The sequence below is a fragment of the Panthera pardus genome, unplaced genomic scaffold (assembly GCF_024362965.1).
Source record: "Panthera pardus isolate Hobbes unplaced genomic scaffold, ASM2436296v1 HiC_scaffold_7, whole genome shotgun sequence".
NCBI lineage: Eukaryota > Metazoa > Chordata > Mammalia > Carnivora > Felidae > Panthera > Panthera pardus.
Window position 1 is genome coordinate 52,241,437 of NW_026527002.1, and position 19,867 is coordinate 52,261,303.

The 19,867-nt window shown below is 39.0% G+C and overlaps 1 protein-coding gene and 1 long non-coding RNA gene across 3 annotated transcripts in view; one reads left to right on the plus strand and one right to left on the minus strand.

The window, feature by feature from the left end:
- ANGPT1 (angiopoietin 1) overlaps positions 1–3,967 on the minus strand; it is a 363,665-nt gene extending 359,698 nt beyond the window's left edge. Inside the window, exon 1 of one of the 2 annotated variants that reach the window (XM_053896598.1) lies at positions 3,860–3,967. The gene's annotated coding sequence lies outside the window, so the exon portion shown is untranslated. Of the gene's footprint in view, positions 1–3,642; positions 3,836–3,859 lie in introns of those variants that run through there. The other variant, XM_053896597.1, reaches the window with a different exon arrangement.
- Positions 3,968–3,990: 23 nt separating this feature from the next.
- The window catches only part of LOC128775356 (uncharacterized), a 78,904-nt gene continuing 63,027 nt past the window's right edge, over positions 3,991–19,867 (plus strand). The window contains exon 1 of the long non-coding RNA XR_008420087.1: positions 3,991–4,870. This is a non-coding gene — a long non-coding RNA (uncharacterized LOC128775356). The remainder of the gene's footprint in view (positions 4,871–19,867) is intronic.

The window sequence follows — 19,867 nt, forward strand, 5'->3', positions numbered from 1 at the left end:
ACTTTGTCACCCAGATGTCTAGCCCTGTGCATTGCACTGAGCTTAATACTAATCCTATCCTCATTAAGCATTCAAGTTTGGCCAGAATTGGTCTGAACACATGGTTTAGCTACTCTAAAATGTCTAACCAGAGTCTTGTTTTCTTAAACAAACAAACAAACAAAAACAGGCTGGAGCTTTCCAATCACAAGTAAAGAAACTTGCATCTCAAATCAGTTTCTAGGGGCGCCTGGGTGGCTCAGTCGGTTGGGCGTCTGACTTCGGCTCAGGTCGTGATCTCGCGGTCTGTGAGTTTGAGCCCCGCATCGGGCTCTGTGCTGACAGCTCAGAGCCTGGAGCCTGCTTCGGATTCTGTGTCTCCCTCTCTCTCTGCCCCTCCCCAGCTCATGCTCTGTCTCTCTCTCTGTCTCAAAAATAAATATTTTTAAAAAAAATCAGTTTCTAAACAAGGGAAAAAATGGACTGTATCATCTAATTTTGAAGGGCCCAAGCTACTTTTGCTAAAACACCTACCCACTTTTCCATTTTCCTAAATGCTAAAGTTTACCCGGGAATCAAAGCAAGGGGTTAGTACGTTCTAATAAGGAATTTATTGCCTTTCAACATTCATTCAACTAGTGCCAATGACACTCTACTGATGTGTCAAGAACTGTTCTTGACAGCTCTGTGCCCAATACACACAGTTCTTGCCCCACAGTTTGCATATGAGAAAAAGGGACATTAGCAATTTAGAAACTTGCCAAAATCACAGAGGTAGTAGAGGCTAGAACCAGGATTGCAACCCACCCATTTATTTATTTAACAAATATTTATTGAGCATTGTGGTGTTCCAGGCACTGTCTGGGAGCTGTTGATATAGTCCAGTCCTCTGCCCTCATGGAGCTTATATTTTGATAGAGGGTCAGCACAATAATTGAAACAAACAAGAATCACTTCATAGTGATAATTCATTTAAACATAAAACAAGGAGGTGACAGAGTGACTACATCTGTGAGAAGAGTACTCATGCTAAGGGAACACCTAAAAGTTTCTCAATTTTGACATGATTGCCACTCTGGGACTGATAATTTTTTGTTGTAGGGGAACATCCTGCTTGCTATAGGATGTTTAACAGTATTGGAGCCTCTACCCACTAGATACCAGTAGATCTTCTGTTAGTAGGTCTTGACAGCCAAAATTGCTAAATGTCTTCAGGGTGACAAAAATCACACCTAATTGAGAACCACTGACCTAGGGCACAGTTTTTCAGGTAGGATCAGGTTTGGTATGTGTTCAAAAGAAGTTCATATTGAGTAAGGAGGAGAGGGGCAGGAGATGTGGTTATAAAGGTAGGTGAAGTTCCCACCAGGCAAGGACTTTTAGGCTAGGGGAAAGAATTCTGACTTTACTTTAGGCTGCCTCTTACTAGGCTGTTGTTGTTGTTCAATAGTCACTGAGATTTTCTCCCTCTTGATTTTTCAAGACCTCTTCACCCTCAAGCTTTTCCAGCCTCTCCTCAAGTCTCACATTATCCAAGTTCTCTAGGCCTCCCTCATCTGTCCTATCCTGCTTTCTCTTATAGGTTCCTGGGGTTTGGCACTTTGGTTGCACGGACCTTTCTCTTTCTTGGTGTCTTTTCCCTGAAACACAGTTGTCTTGCCATTCCTGGAAGAAATGTTATTCAGGCTTTACGAGCCAGTTCAAATATCTGCCTCTCCAAGTTGTCTTCCTCAACTCCTTTCTGCAGACAATACCGTAGCATATATGGTAGTGCTTTTTGTTCTTCACATCTGAATCAAGTTCTTCTCACTCACTGCAGCTTCCCAAAGGGTATGAGCCAAATCTCAGTCATCTTTTATTCTCCATTAACTACCAGTGCCTGACATGTATATAGGTTTGTTTCTCCACCAAAATCTATGTTACTGTTTTGAACCTTCTTCCAAATATAAGAATACTACCTAAGAAAAATTCTTCCTGTCTTTCCATCATCATTGAGAGATGCATTCTTCAATTTTTTCTTTAGTAAATATTGACTGGCACATTTTACATAAATAAAATGTACAGAATCTTGGCAGTACACACACAGACACACACATACACATACATGTATTCACTCAAAGTTAGCTACTTAGAAAATATATCTTTAAAATTATAGTTGTTATAGGCCATTCTTCTGAAAGAGTTATATCGGTTGGATCTAAATCAAGGTTTCAAAAGTAACAAATGTGAGGACCCAATTGTTAAGGGAGCTCAGTATACTCCGGTTGTGACTAATACACTTAAAACTTCTCACATCACACTACAAGCACCAGGACCTGTCCCACCCTGCAAGGATTAGGATCCAATGATTTGGAGTAAATAGATCAAGGAGTTTATAACCCACAGGTCTTATAAAATTTCCTCTCACAAATGCATTATTTTAATAAATGTCTTCAAAGTCAATGGTGCTGATTTTATGATGTGTACTCATACGGTCAAAGAGAAAGCAGCAGTAAAACCTGCCAGTTGATGAGTCAAATTGTAAGCAATGTGCTGCTTTGTAAACTTGGCTGAGTGAAAGCAAAATGTTGGACTAACAAAAACAATGATTATAATAAGATCAACTCCTGCATTTAGATTTGATCCAAATCAGAACAAGATTCTAAGCTCAGCTGGCACTGTGTTTTGCGCACAGTAGGCATTTAATAAATATTTACTAAGTGCATGAGTATGTTTTGCCACTCACCTGTTTTCTTAATATTAAACATCTGATACATTTAGTTATAGCCTTTTCACATGATTGAACTTTGTCAAAGACAACAAACCTATAAACAGCAGTCTGAATTAATTCTAGGGGGAAAAAATGCAGCCCAAGTGTGTGGTGAGCTTAGCCTTGCAATGAAACCAGTAAAGACATTTCTCAATCCCCCTCTCCTTCATTCTTCTGCTTTAAGATACTGTGTGAACCAAGAACTCACATGGACAAGGCAGAGCTGGATGTGAACCCCTCTTCTGGAGTGTTTGCCAATGGGATAAGAGTCCAAAGGAACCAGAACATTGTTCTCTTAGCTACTACTTATTACAGGCATCATCATAACATAATATTTATTGCAACTGACCCCATGACTACCAGAGAGGTCATTTTTCACAATGATTCCAGCTGCCCTTTTTATCCGCCCCCCTCTCCCCCCAACAACTGATAAGTTTACCTAAGACAAGGAGGTGGTTCCACTGGGCCTATTTTTGTATTACCAACCATGGAAGCATATAATTTAAGATTAAAGTTAAGTCAGGAAATTCCCTGTATCAATCCCTTAAAATAGTAACAGTGGGCTGGAAGAAGTGGCTTCCTGTTTTCTTTTGTTTTCATATTTCTCCTAACCTTACCAGTCGTTTGAGTTGTGTACATTCAGTCAAGTAACAGGACACACGTGTGAAAACAGCCTAGCTATCAAAGGTTTCCAAAAGCTTTTAGAAAATTATCACCCTTCCAGAAGGATTATCCAGTGTCCAGATCCAATGTATGTTCTGAACAAAGCAAATGAAACACACTACTGTAGGCTTTAAGAGCATGTATTAGAAACAGTATTTCCTGCAGCCCTAGCTAGTGATAACATTACGTACTTAACTTTTGGTAATAATCCAAATAAGCATTATCTTTAAAGCTGCTTTTACTTAAATCACCTTTGCCCTTCCTTCTTCGTTGTTTTCATCGTCCCCTTCCAATTAGACCCCAAGACGGAAGCCGACCGTGGCCTAAACTGGCCACCACCGTATCTCCCAGCCCAGACCTCTTCTAAAACCTTGCCAATCCCATCAAGATAATGGCCTCCGCGTCCTCTTCCAGGTTAGCCTTTGTGACCGCCTCAGCCAATAACGCAAGTGACGCTGTGCGACTTACGATGGAACTGAAAACGCAATCCTAGGAACGCTCGCTCTCGGAATGCAGCCACCGTGTGGTAAGGCAGCAAAGCCCTCAGCGACGACCAGGGCAGCGTGCGCACTGAGCCCCAGCCGCCGGCGGAAGCCTCTCCTCCGGGAAACGCAACAAGTAGCAAGATGGCGACCACCGACCGCAGCCGCGGCTCGCGCTCCACAAGGCGCGCCTGAGAGGCCTGCGCAGGCGGAAGGCCAAGCGGCAGAAGGCGGCCCCTGAGGAGATGGAGCCGCACCTCAGGGAGTAGCAGGGACAACTCAGGGAGGAGCGCCACCAGGAACACTGAAGACGCTGACCGAGAGCGTCGCAGGAGGCCGATGAACTGCGCTGTGGAGATGGTGGAGACAGCGGGCGCCATGTGCCCCTCCCCCCAACCACACAGTCACCGGCTACTCGGACTCCCCCCGCCCGACCTAGGGCCCCGGGTGTCCACCAAAGGGGAGAAGCCGACCAGAGCCTGAGGGGGCAGTCCACCACCCCCTGCTCTCCGAGCCCATGTCCTCTAACGCCTCCCTGCACGAACACAGCCGCCCCCAAGTCCAGGGCAAACCTGCCAGCCCCGCGGAGCCCTCCTGAAGCCCCCGGCATGCGTGTCCCAAACGCCAGACCTGGCCACGTCGCCGGCCGCCAATGACAGGCCGGGCACAGGACCGACCGAGAGGGGCCAACGCCGGCAGGACTCAGCGCGCTGACCCCGTCACCCGGCCTCCATCGAGAGGATGACCCCACCGCCCAAGGCTGGGATACCAGGAACTCTCTGGCCTGGGACTTGAACCCCTGAAGGAGCAGGCACTGAGAGCTGGCCTTCCTGCGGAGGAGCCTTCTGAGCCAAGACTGGCACGTCTTCCCAAATGTATACCCCACTCGGCCCTCGTCAGATTTATAAAACTAAAAAAAAAAAAAAAAAAAAAAAAACCTCTAAGCTTCAGCCCTTGCTAAGCCTCAAAGTTGACAGCCAACTCCAATCTGACAGACGTGAGTAACCCATCTTAAAAGTACATCTTTCAGACTAGAGCCATCTCACTGATACCACATGGTGCAGATAGGCCATTCCCGCGGAGCCTAAATGGCAGATTTATAAGCCACTGTTATAAGCAAATCACTGTTGCTTTTTTGAGGCCACTAAATTTGGGGGGGGGGGGGTTGTTGCCCAACAATAGATAACTTGATACATCCTGCCTCCTGTCTGTATAATCTGTTATTCTTCTACTCCTTATCACCTGGGTCCTAAATTCAGATTCTCATCACTTGCCTAGAGTATTGCAATAGCTGACTCCTTTCCTTCCCTCCAGTCTCTCCCTGGTTGACTTTCATTTCCACAATTCTCTATCTTGCTAACTTACATCTTGTTTATATTACTTCTCCAAAACACAGAAAAGAATTTGAACCGTGATCTGAGAAGTTCTCAGTATCTTTCTGCGGTTCTCAATTCTGGCTGTCCATCAGAATTACCCACGGAATTTTTTAAACCAATGCTTGAGCCTCAACTCAGAGAGTCCTATTTAACTGGTATAAGCTGGAAACTAGCCCACCGTTGGTATTTTCTTAAAGGTCTCTACATATTCTAAATGGCAGTCAAAATGAGAACCACTGAAGCCATCCTGGGCAGAAAAGAAGATGCAGGGATAGGTAGGACGAGAACATGGCCAACACCAATATTCAAGGTATCGGTAAAGGATGGAGATGAAGACTGATCCAGAGGTTCAGAGTAAGAGGAAAAGCAGGGGATTAAAATATGAAGAAAAGTAAATGATTGGGAGTAGAAATAGAAATGTTAGGAGGACATTGAAGATAGTTCAGAATGTTCATGAATTCCTTATGTTGTTTTATTATAATAGGACGATTAATACAGTTGTGATAGGCAAAGGTAACTCCAGAGTTGAAACAAAACTTACCGATATTCAATAGGACATGATTTCATTTCACATTTTAGCATATTCCCCAATCCTATCATAATTCATGGATTTGTTCAAGAAACATGTATTGAATGCCTACTATTTGCTACACATTTTTCTAGGGATATAACAGTGAACAACACAAGCGTCTTTGCCCTTAAGGAGCTTACATTCAAGTTGGGTGTAGCAGGCAGTTAAAAAATAAACAAGAGTATAATATGTCAAAGATTGGTAAATGATATAAAGAAAAATAAGGGAAAGGGGAAAAGGAACACTAGGGCAGATGGAATGGGGGGAGTATTTTTTTAAGAGGTCAGAAAAAGCTTCACCAGTAAAGTTTCCTTGAGTGGAGACCTGAAAGAAATGAAGGAGCCAGTCATGTGAATGGGTGCCTGTGGAAGTGGTACAAGAACAAAGAGCGAGTGAGAACATCGTTGAGGTTTGTAGGGCACAGCAAGGAAGTTCGTGTGGCCAGTAGAAGATGAAGTCTAAGAGATAAGAGGGGCAAAGAGAAGGGCTTTCAGGAGTGAGGAGGAAAAATTGTGACTGGCAGCAGTTCTTCATCTTAGAGTAGTACCTTAGAATCACCCTACCCTTGCCCAGTCTGCACCCTTGGAAATTCTGCTGGAATTTATCTAGGATGAACCAGACAGCAGCAGTTTTTAAATGCCCCCAGTTTATTCAGAACCATTGCTGTAATGATTTAAATGGATTATAGGCCACTGTATTCTATGGATTTGCTCTGAGAGAGATAGAAATTCTGAAGGATTCTAATGAGAGAAGAGGCAAAATCAGTATTTTAACTAGTTCATTCCAGTTGCTCTGTGGAGAATAGACTTTACAGGGCAAGGACCAGTTTAGACCACCTATCTGTTTTTAACATTGTCCATAATGAACATGTGTAGCTTTTGTATTAATAATAGAAATCTCTCATTAAAAAAAAATTTTTTTTAAACAGATTGAGAGCTAACTGGGTGATTGGTATTAAGGAGGGCACTTGTTATGATGAGCACTGGGCATTGTATGTAAGTGATGAATCACTAAATTCTACTCCTGAGACCAATATTACACTGTATATTAATGAACTAGAATTTAAATCAATACTCAAAAAAAGCATATCTTTTAATGAGAAACAGAGCATTATATTCTCTATTATTCATCTATTCTTCCAGATGTGTTTCTCAAAGAAAGATTTTCATCATGACAACAGATTGTGTATTATTTTGCCATAGCTACCATAATAAAGCACCACAAATTGGGTGGCTTAAAATTCCCAAATCCAGGTGTCAGCAGGACTATGCTTCTCTGGGACACTGGGTAGATTCCTTCCTTGCCTCTTCCTAGCTTCTGGTGGTGGGCAGCAATCCTTGGCATCCCTTGGCTTCCAGCTGCATCAGTCCAATCTCTGCCTCTGCCATCAAAAGGCCATCATCACATCATCTTCCCTGTGCCTTTGTCCAAATTTTGCTTTTATAAGGATACAAGTTGTATTGAATTAGAGCCCATCCTAATCACTTCATCTTAATTTGGTTAAATCTACAAACACCCTATTTCCAAATAACATCACATTCCTAGGTATTGGAGTTTAGGACTTCAACATATTTTTTGGGAGGACACAATTCAACACATGCAGATGGATTCTCATTAAATCTTTAATAATAAATAGTAGAATTGGAATCGTGTACCAGTTTCTCTATCAAGACAAAATTCTACAAAGGAAAAAAAAATAGAGCTATTTCCAAAAGTTGATAAAATTCTTGAATAAAGGATGACTGCCCTGAAAAGGAAAGTGTATGATATGTTTTTTGATTCTCTAACTTTTGTACTCCAGCAGTCGTTTCTCAGAGAAATGACTGAAAACCTATGAAAAGATTTGGTTGTTTCTGGTGGCTTTCAATCATGGAACATAAATTTTCAGTGCTTTGGTGGGTTGATAGTTAGGGCTGGATCCTTTAGCCTTTATGGCCATATAGCTGCTCCAATTTATGGAAATTAGAGAATCACCCACACCTTTCAAATTGTTTTCACAGTTCCAGAGTAGTGGGAATTAGAATCTTAATTAACATTAATCTGAGAGGGTGCTTAAAACCAGTCTAACCTGCTGAACAACTTCATTTTACCCACTGAAGTCTTTTGTTTTCAGCATTAGAATGAAAATTGTTAGGCTGACAGATGAACTTTATAGGGTGGCTGAACTTTGTTGAATGCTGGCTTTGAGAGCCAACAACAAGCTTCATGAAGAAAAATTCAAGCAACACATAATGCTTAGCCCCAAGATACCCGGAGGCAAAGCAAATCCTTATCAAAAAGCCGCTGGTGACGCAAGTAACCAGGTTGAGCTGAAATTAATGTGTTGGCACACATGCTGTACAAGGAAAATAAGTGAGCATTCTCTCACAGGACAGAGAGCAAAAGATGATGAAGAACAAACACCTACTTCTCGATATATTATCAAACATCATGTTTGGAATTACTCTAAAAGTACACACTGTGAAGTATAAACTGTGTTTGACCCATCTATTATCTGGAAGTGAAATAACTCCAAATTCATTTATTTCCACTAATCAGCTGCTACACATTTTTCTCCAGCTTCTGCCATCTGCTTTTAATTACCAAAACAGTTTGCAATCCAAATTTAAATGATAAAAAGTTAATTATCACAGGCTTTCAGCATACAGGTGTAATCAATAAGAAAAGAAATAAGCAGATTTATTCAGTTTCAAAGAGAAACTTACATGAATCCAGAACATTGCCAAAATTACCTTATTTCTTGGACATTTTGAGAGTTCATAAACGAAATCCACCCTGTGGATTTTTGATTCTCTAACTTTTGTACTATAAAAGGCTATAAAGTAAATTTGGATTAACAATACTAACAAATAGTGTTATTTTGGGAAGGATGGTTGAAATAAAGTTAAAAAGACCCAAACAGATTTCATGGAGAAAAGTATGACTATGAAGAAAAATAGCACTCTCTCCAACAGCAACAATTAAAACTGAACATCTGAAGTTAAATAGCATAAATGTTTCGACACCTGGTAAGTTTACCTTTATGTCATATTTACATAAGTTTTTTTAAATTTTTTTTGGAAAAGAAAACCAAATGCCTAGTTTTCCTTTTCAAACAACAGAAAATCAAGGTAAGAAAGAGAAATGAAATTAAGGTTGCTGAGTGTCTACCGTGTATTCGTATGTCACAAATTCAGTCTTGCAAACAATCCTATGGAGATTATTTCTCCCACTTTAATGATAAGAAAACTGAGCCTCAGAGATAAATTTAAGTTGAAAGTCAAACTTAGGGCACTCTGTAATTGATGGGTACCTTCCACTGCCTGATTAACACATGATGAACAGCAAAAAACTTGATAAAAGAAAGTTTTGCTGTATTTTTTGAAGGACCCCACTGGATTGACAAGTGTTAGTGTTCAAAAAAAATAAACAGTTCATTTTCCAGTACTACATCTCATCAAGGCTCGAGTCCAAACAATTACATATATAAATTTATTTATGTATTTATTCATTTATACTTACATATAAGGTATATACTATTATTTTGATTATAATATATACTTTTATATGTATATTACAAAACATGACAATAATTTATTTAACATTCTGGTGTTTTTCAAGCTTAGCAATGAGCTATATAACTCTTAAGGATACATTTTGGAGAAGACAAAAGAATTGAAAAGGAAAAGAATAGATGGACCCAGATGAAATGGAAATGAGAGAAGGCTGAAGTGGGTTGTCAAAAGGGAGGTATGGAAAAGAAGATGAAAGTAATCAAAGGAAAGGCACAGAGAGAAATGAGAGATGTGACATGCCATATGGCAAAAGACTTTCGAGAAAGAGAAAGAATGCTTACAGAGATATTTTAGGAAGACTTTGTTGTGATGTCAAATAAAATCCTTTCCTTGGTCTCCCTATGACATCATCAGTAAAAGCCCTTACTTGTAAAAGCAGTACTGCAGACCACCTCCGCCAATACCCAAATGCCAAGATTTTTTCCCTCTCAAGAGCCAACCAGGGGTTGGTTATTTGGCCAAGCATAACATCCCAAAGTGACAGCAGTAGTTGCTGCTTAGCCTCTCACCACAGCCACCATGCAGAGAAGCTTCTGTAAGACAGCCAAAATCCCCTTAGGATTCTCAGTAGGGGAGGCATCAGTTGGAACCCAGAGATGGATCCACTAGAGGTGGCAGATCACTAACACTATCTTATTTACCTGTAATGTGAGAAGGTTTGTTGACTTGAGGAAGAATTTCTACGTACCTGAATAGGATGCACCCCTCTCCACCTTTCTGATACACATCCTTGAAAGGTATATATAAAATGAACCAGAGGATAACAAAATAAACTTTCCTCAGTCTCACCTACTTTCTTGTCCCTGAGACATGCCCATTACAGCAGTTTATTAAGAAATTTAGATGCTAGGAGAGACAGGAGAAGAGAAGAGGGGGAGAAACAAGCATGCATTGCCTGGTATCATTCTTGTTCATGGAACCTGGCCCTATCCCCTCCAACATGATTGAATGTTGTCCTTTGGTTGGTTACACATTGGGTCAAACACATAGAGGTACCCAATTAATAAGTATGATAGGACTTCTGGCATTTACTAAGTCAACCAACAACTTGAGTGGGACCTTGGAATTCTCTTAACTTGTCAGGAACTTAGGGTCTCATGTCCTTTACCCTGAAATTTGGGTTAAGTAATATCAACATTAATCTCAGATGTTGAATTCAGGGAATAAACAGAGGTAGGCTGAACTAGCTGGGATGAAATAATCAGGGAAAGACTGGTGAAACTAAAGTTATGAAATTTTTTTGTTTAATGAAGGAAAGGGAAGTGGCTGCCTCCCTACTTTCCCATTCTTAGGATATCTCCTTAAAACATAATAGGCCCAGGAAGAGGCCTAACCTTTCGATTTTAAAATGTAAGGTCACAGGCCTTCTGACCTTTGGAATTGTAAACACCTAGCTCCAAAATGAACACAGGAGTCTTTAAGGAGGTAGCAATCACATATACATCATTCATCTCTTGAGGAGATAAGAGAAGTTAACTGTTCTTTTTTCTACTTTTCTGTGTTAATTGATGTGAAATTCTGTCTGGACTTTGTAGTCACTTTCATACTACCTTAAATGCAAATCTGTTAGTAGTTTTCCATTAATAAGTTGTGCCTTCTCTGTGTTCTATATTGATGCAAAGGAGACTTCTGTTGTCGGTGGCTGCCAGGAAACAGTAATACATGCACGCAGAAGGCAAAAAAAGACAAATAACTTACTGGGATGAGGCTGAACAGTTGGGTAGCTGGTGGTATCATTTAATGTGAACAGCCACAAAAGAAGGGGCAGTTCTTTCACAGAGAGCAGAACTTCAGTATTGGAGGAGTACTTAACTACCAAACTTTTATCTCTTATTTCAGTCTCTTCTAACACATCTTGAATTTCTCCACATCCAATCAATCAGAAGACCCGATTTTTCATCCTTTCAAAATCTCTTTGAAATCCACCTGATTCTCTCCATTCACAGAGCCATTACATCAGACCATGTGGCCATTACCTCTCCCCTAGCAAATTTAATCACCTTCAATTTTGCTGCCTCTCAAACCACTTCTCCACACAGCTATGAGTCATATTTCTAAAACACAATATCTCTGCTTAAAACCGTGGTATATAAAGATCTCTTTCTTCTTGCTTCTGCTTACTCCACCAGCTTGATTTCTCATGACTCCAAAACTCTTTGCCCATTTCTTCAATGTGTGGTCCCACCATAGTAAATTCCTCAATGTTACTTGACACCCTTACTCTGGTCTCTAGGGTTTTGCATAGGCTAATTTCTTAAGGCCATTCACAGCCATCCCTTCCTTTAGTCACCATCCTCCAAACACTACTCTCTGCTCTTCATTTAGGAGTCAACTAGAATAGATCACCTCCCTCTGAATTTCTTGTCTGACCCTTTCAAGGTATCCCTAATTTCCCCTATAGCACTCTGCTTTGACCTAATCTACTGTTTGTCATAGTATACTGTATTTGGCAATTCGTACTGTCTTTTATATTATAAAGTCTTTGAAAGAATTCTTAATAAGTATTTAGTAATCAAGTCAACAGGTTATTGTTCAGGAGTAGGGTTGGTTTGCATACCAGCTTGAACCAGTGCTTTAAATGAGTTACGAGAACCCAACTACATTTCAGTCTTGACTCTGTTTCCTTGCATCTTGACTTCACTGTCAACTGCTTCTGGTGTCACACATGACTGACAACAGCTGAAGGTCTATGTTCTCTCCAGCCCAGTGGGAAAGAGTACCTTTCTCTCCCTGAAGTCACAGCAAAATTCTTAATGAATGCCATTAGTTTTGACTGGGACACATGCCCACTGCTGAAGCAATCACTCTGGCCAAGGAAGCTAAGGTGCTCTAACTGGGCTTGAATAACATGCTCATACTCGGAGCCAGAGATGGAATTCACACTAAGAGAGCCACATGGAGTATAAGGGTGGTTCTTGAGAAAATAATAGAGATACTCGTAACAAAAGAAAAAATTAATGCAAACTGGGAAACCAAAACAAAACAAAACTTTCCACTACAGTAAATAAATTACATGGCTGTGTAAATCAATATATTCAGTGGCAGGTTAAGAAATTATAGCTTAAGAGGAAAATCCAGCTACAGACGCTTGAAATCTCATTTATATGATGATTTAGCTAACCTTTCCCTATAAGGTAGATTTCTTTGGGAGCTAAATTAAATCCATTTAAGTTTTTAGTTTTCTGCATAATAATGGAAACTTATTTCTGAGTTGCATGCTACACATTCCAAAAAGATTTATGATTATGTAGATTTTCACTTAACCTTTAGTTTGAATATGACATTTTAAATTTGATGATTGGATTTCCTCAATAAGTTGGAAACATGGAAAAAGTTTGTGGAGGAATGACTAATTCTGGGTAATAAAGGCAAGAAATAGCACTTTTACTGTAATTCTAATTCTTTTTTTAAATTTTTTTAAGTTTACTTATTTTGAGAGAAACAGAGCACACAAGCAGGGGAGGGGCAGAGAGAGAGAGAGAGAGAGAGAGAGAGAGATCCCAAGCAGGCTCTAAATGGCCAGCACAGAGCCTGATGTGGGGCTTGAACTCACAAACTGTGAGATGGTAACCTGGGCTGAAGTCAAGAGCCAGATGTTTAACCAACTTAGCCACCCAGGTGCCCCTGTAATTGCAATTCTTAATGATTAGTAATAATTTAAACATACATACATAGTTTATTATGTGTGATTCAACTGGGAGATTCAATTGTACTAAAAAGTTAGGTAACATGACAGACCAGGGCAAGAAGGGTAGAAAGAGCTAATTTATATTCAGCAAAAGGTTTCCAGTTATTTAACAACTAAGAAAAGCTTTAAACACACTTTTCCCCCCTCTGAAAATTTTAGTACAACTTGGCTGCTCAGAGAAAAATCAGCTTCTCACAACACCTTTTTGTGATGAGAGCAAGCTGCCAAGAAAGCTCCCACCTGATAGAAACAAGTCTGAGGAATGTCTATCTTGAATCAGGTGTTATAATTAGTTTTGACACCACTTTCACAGTAAGACTCCTTAATCCTCCTGAAATTTTATAGAGGGATAAATCAAGCACCTCCTATATTATTTACAGTATTCCAGTGGTGTCTTTAATCTCTCCTGTTCATACTTCAGGAGATATTTGAGTTAGGGACATGTGGACTGCCCTAGAAGTATCAGAAGATTTTTTTCATGCTTAGAATAAATGCTTTCCTAAATAGAAAGACTCTGTTCACAGTTTATACAGCCGTATGATAAAAGAGATTCTGTTCCCAGAGGCAGCATGATAAATCAGAAAAAGCACTGAATTTGGAAGTCACATGCTTTTAGCAGAAGTTCGCAATCTTTGCCTTAAAGTTTTTGTGACCTTTAAGAGTTTCCTCATCTCCACTGGGGAGAAAAAGTATCTTGTATCTGACAGTTATTATGTGACTCAAAAGGAAACCAATAACATATGCAAAAGAGGTCTACAAACTACACAATCATACAATCTCAGCCTCAATACTTCCCTATGAGGAAGTACTTGAAAATCGTAGGAACTGAATATATTACAGTGGAGTCAAGACAGATTTGTGATATGTATATATACATATGTATAACTGCTAAATTGCAGTGCAGTGATAGCTAACATTGATTAAGCACTATTTATATGCAAGGTACTTTGCAAGGCTTCTCCTTCCAAATCTGGCTACAATCCCATGAGTTGGCTAATATTGTTATTTCTATCTTATAGAAAAACCAAGGCCAAAAAAAGATTAAATAACTTCCATAACTCCACACAACTAGAAACTGTGGTCCTTTGACTCAACATAGGCCAATTTATTCAAAGTCAATATTCTTAGCTCTACATAACTTCTCTATCCATATAGGTCTATGTGATGGAAGACATGGTCCTGGTATACTCCCTAGTAAAAATAATGTAATTGATTCATGATAAAGAAGCATCATCAACTCATGGGAAAGTAGTTGATCATTTAATAAAGAATTTCAGGAAAATCAACTTCTTTTGGTTTTATCATAGCCTCATAACACCAGAATATTTAAAAGCTGAAATAAGCCAATCACTTTTTAAAGCCTTTTAAATAAGCCTTTTAAAGCTTTTGTTTTAAGTCTTTAAGTCTTAAGCCTTTTTAAGGGTGAATAATATTCCATCATATGTACATATCACATTTTGTATATCCATTCATCTGTTAATGGATAGTTGAATTGTTTCCACTTTTTGGCTATTGTCAAAAATGCTGCATGAACACTGGTGTACAAATATCTTTGTGAGTTCCTGCTTTAAATTCTTTTGAGGTATATACCCGGAACTGGAACTTCTGAATAATATGGTAATTCTATTTTTAATTTCCTGAGGAACCTCCCTACTGTTTTTCATAAAGGCTGTACCATTTTACATTCCCAACCAACAATGCACAAGAGTTCTGATTTCTCCACATCCTCACCAATAATTACTAATTTTTGTATTTTTATAATAACATCCTTGAATTTTATAGGTTGTTTTATAATACACATGTATTTTTTTCAACTTCCAGGAGTAAATACCTTCAAACACTATAAAAGAAAATCAAGAATGACACAGTGAGATCTTGTTGAATATGAAAAGGTGGAATTTCATGTCCCTAATTATTGAATTAGTGTCTTTATCTTGAGACTTCCTTATAATGAAAATTGTCAGAAAGCCTTTCTTCTTCCTATATTCTGCATCTCACTTGAGGAGATTGCCCCACTATTAATTGATATACAGCCTCACCTTGATCCTTTCCATTATCCCTTATATCTATTTGATAACTAAGTATCCTTACATATATTTCCAAAGTCATTTTTCTCTTCTTCATCACCACTGTCATTGCCTTGGTATGGCCCTCATCAATTCTAGTCTGATTTATAGCATTTTCTTCTTCTCTCTCTGTCCCTCCAATATTATTATTCAAAGAGGCAAATATACCATTGCTTTGCCTCTTGCGCCACCAATATCTTCAGCTAAACTTCTCAAACATAGGGTACTTTGTCACATTTGTATGAAGCATAAAAATCATTCTAAAATGTTGATTTTCTTAAATGAGAAAGGACTTAAATAATAATTTACATATTACAATAAGCACAACTGTATTATGTAATTTTCCTAAATTTTAAGCAAAACCATAGGCTTCAAAAGTTTTTCCCACATTAGGACTTTGGACTATGTGAACGACAGTGCCACAACATCAGAGTTTATTTCTCTCTCTGTCTATAAGGGTACACTGAAGGGGAACCTTGAGAAATACTGATTCACAGGATAAAATATAATCTCCTTAGCATGTCATCTGATGTTCCCTGTGAATTGTCACTTGCCTATATCTCTAGACTCACTTCTTTCACCTTCCTCTATATTGATGCCTTATGTTTCAGAAATGCCATATCATTTGTGGTTTTCAGAACATCACTCTACCATTTCATATGCTATTCTTCTCTCCTAGAAGTTTCCCCATCCCATCCCCCTATCCAAGCTGTTCTATGTGGTGAACTCCATTTCCACCTTTGTATATCTACCCAAATACTTCTTTGAAGCCTCCCCAACAATCTCCTCTACCCTCTGCTCCTTCACAGTGTTACCTAATCTGTCTCTCACCTTAATATGTCAATATTTTGAGAGGCCCTATGATTAAAGGCATAGTTTCTAAAGATAGTCTACATGGATTTGAATCCCAGTACCATTTTCTACCTGTGCGACTTTAAGCAAGTTAACTGACTTTGCTGCACCCAGATGTTCTCTGTAAAATAGGGCCAATACTAGTGCTTACCTTATGGGGTTGTTGTTAGGCATTTATAGAATAATATATGTACAGGACTTAGAAGACCTCCTGGAAAACAATCAGCATTCACAAAATGTCACCTACTTTTGTCTTAATCATTTTAGCATCCTCACGACCTGCCACAGAGTAGGGGCTTGGAAAATGTTTATTGGAGCAAATTAAATTTCCTTCTTACTAAATACATGCTTTTGGCCTTCAGTTGCTTCTCTTTGGCCAAAAGAAAAGCATTCTTTTTTAAAAAACTGAAAGAAATCTTGGTGACTGAGAAACCCCAAATGTGCTGCTCACATCCCTGGTGTCTCAAATTATTTTGTGTACCCTGCCCTAGAATTGGCCGTGGTGGTAACATGTCACAACAGCTAAATTGAGAAAGGAAAGAAATAAAAACACTGATGGTTTGAGAGGGAGTTCATTTTCCCTTCTGCTATCAGAAAGTGGTCCAAACCTCCACACAGGACATGAAAAGCAAACCTATACTTGGAGACCCATCTTTCAGAGTTATGAAAACCCATTAGATATTTGTTGAAAGGAAAACGTTTGTGCATTTGGACGCTAACTCCACGTAGAGGGAGAAGACTGCCAGAATGCTTGTATAATTGCCTGGACTGCTAGGGGTTTTGTGCAGGGTCTTGAGACTGGTGATAGATGAGCCTAAAAGGCCTGCTTTAAATAAACCAAACGTCTTGGATTAGTGTCACTGGACTTAGAGCCCCCTGGGAAAGGCCTGTCTCCCGTGATTTCCAGTATACTCCACTTCCAACGAGCTGGAAATGCCACAAGAAAACTGCTGTTCTCACGGTATTTTTGCCTTTTCCATTTCTAGTTTTAGCTAAGAAAAAAAAATGGCATGTGTACATGATAGAAAAATAAGAGCATCCAAATGTTTGATCTTTAAACTAAATAGAATTCACCGTGAGTTTCAAATAAATTCAAATAAAATAACTTTGGGCACGTTCTCATAAATTTCATATAGGCGGATATATGCCTACAAGTAAGCCAGATTTATTAAACATTGACTATCCTGAAATTGTATTCCATATACATTGATTGAAGGCAAAGTGGCAGAATAACTAAAATTGGTTAATGTCTCTGAATTTTTGTTTAGGGATACTTACTTAAACTACTTCCAAAAATGTGCTATAAATAGGTAAGCATATTTAAGTAAATATTTGGGTGTTTCTCTATAAGAGATTGACTTTTGTCTATTTACAAATTCGTAGAAGGGTTTAATTCCATGTTTTAAATTATGCTTCAGTAAAATGCAGCAAATATTTGAGTCACTAACTATGTGTCAGGCAGAGTGCTAATAGCTGGGGACCTACTTAAGGGCACATTGACATATGCTAGTTGTTTTTAAATATGTGCAGTTACGAATACTGGGGCACCTGGGTGGCTCAGTTGGTTAACATCTGACTTTGGCTCAGGTCGTGATCTCACAATTCGTGAGTTTGAGCCCTACATCGGGCTCTGTGCTGACAGCTCAGAGCCTGGAGCCTGCTTTGGATTCTGTCTCCCTCTCTCTCTGCCCCTCCCCCACTTATGCTCTGTTTCCTCTCAAAAATAAATAAACAGTAAAAAAGTAAAATAAAATATAATAAAATAAAGAATATTTAGATAAAGCCACTGAAGAAATCTGAAGAAAGAGGAGAAAAAATACAACGCAAATTGTCATAGAACAGTTTGAGTGATCTTCAACAGTGTGCTTAATGTGTTTCTATCAGTAGCATAAAACGATGACTAAAACTTGAGTGAAAATTAGTGTTTTTTAATTCTACAAAATCTTGATTTTTGCATACAAGTTAATATTTAAATTTACCTGTAAAAAAAATAGAATGATCACTGTTTAAATATTCTTAGTGGGGGGCACCTGGGTAGTTCAGTTGGTTGGGTGTCCGACTTCGGCTCAGGTCATGATCTCTCAGTTTGTGAGTTCGAGCCTGCATCGGGCTCTGTGCTGACAGCTCACAGCCTGGAGTCTGCTTCAGACTCTGTCTCCCTCTCTCTCTCTCTCTCTCTGTTCCTCCTCCGCTTACACACTGTCTCTCTGTCTCAAAAATAAACATTCAAAAAAAAATTTTTTTAATTTTTTCTTAATGGCAAATGTTCATAAACCAATTAAGCAGATCATAGTACCAGAGTGATAAGAAATATTATTCATATATGTACATACTAATAGATGTGTCTAGATTAATTGAATCTGTTAATTTTTACATACATACTATGTACATAATATATATGGGTAAGAGCTCAAAAACATGGAGATGGTCAGACATACTTGGGTCTGAATTTTTGTTCTACCTCTTCATAGCTGTGTGGTCATAACTGCTTAACGTCTCTGCATGGCAGAGTCCACGTCTATAAAATAAGTGTTATAATAGTAACTACCTGAGAAAGTGATTGAGAGAATGAAGTGAGGATGCACATAAACTGTTTAGCTGAACGCATAGTGAGCATGCAGTGAATGTCTGTAGTAATACTAACAAGGTTAATGAAAAATGCTGTTAATAAACTACAAAGAGAAAGAAAATTGAGAACAACTGGGGAAAGCTAATGATGTTAACATAATTTTAATAAGACTAGAAATTGTGATAACGATGAGTAATGAAACCATGTGTATATTTCATGTTGTAACTCAAATATATGATGATATTTGAATGTTTTTAACACTGAACCCAGAGCATATTCAATTCCAGGAGTTTGGATTATCCATATCCAAAGAATATTTCTCTGCAATTCAGTGAATGTGCCTAGGAATAGCTAACATATAAGCACAGTTGCCGACCGTGTCTTTGTTTCTCGTTCTGAGTTCTGTGAGCTGTGAATAGTGTAGTGATATGTGAGCTGCTACTGGAGTTTCTGCTATAAGCATGGGGCAGCATTTCCAGTCTACAAACAACCCCACTGCTAGCGTAGTATTGGAAATATAGTGTTTCCTGTTACTTAAGAACATTAGGAAAACAGGGCTCTTTAGACAATCAGTGACATCTCTACTAGAGAAATTTTCTCTTAGCTGGAGTAAATACTTTTCTTGCCTCAAAGAGAAATAGCAGGCTAGTATCAAAACAACAGCCTTAACCCCAGGAATGTATTCAGATAGAGGGGGTGGGGAGGAGGAAAATTGGCAGTTTTCAGGGGGCTCCTGGATCCTACCACCGGTGGGAAGGAATATAGACTGTCTGCTTGAGGGTGCTGCACAGTTTTATCTGAGCACAGCAAGTTAACTTCTCCAGAGACTTCCTCTATATGCTATAGGAAGAGAAGGAATCTGCACTTGCCCAGATGAAACGAAAGATGAGGAGGGTATCTTGGCTTCATCCTTGGGCTTGCCCCAGAGGCAGCAGCAGTACTGTGGTAAAGAGTCCTCCTCTTTATAGTGGTAATCATTTTGCAGTACATACACATATCAAACCATTATGTTGTATATGTGAAACTAATGTAATGTTATATGTCAATTAAGTCTCAAAAAATGAGCTCTGAAACAGCAAAAAAAAAAAAAAAAAAGAAAGTTTTTTTCAAAGCTTTATCTGAAGTACAGTCCAGGAAACCAATACTTGTGAACTGTAACAGAGTATTGTTCACCACGGAAAATAATTTGGTATGACAAGGAGCTCTCATTCACTGAGTCTAAGGTTTAGATAGTGGAAACAATGTTATAAAGGGTTCATAGTTGAGAGACAGATGAGCTAATCACAGAAGTTTACATTAATGGAAAATAAGGATCAAC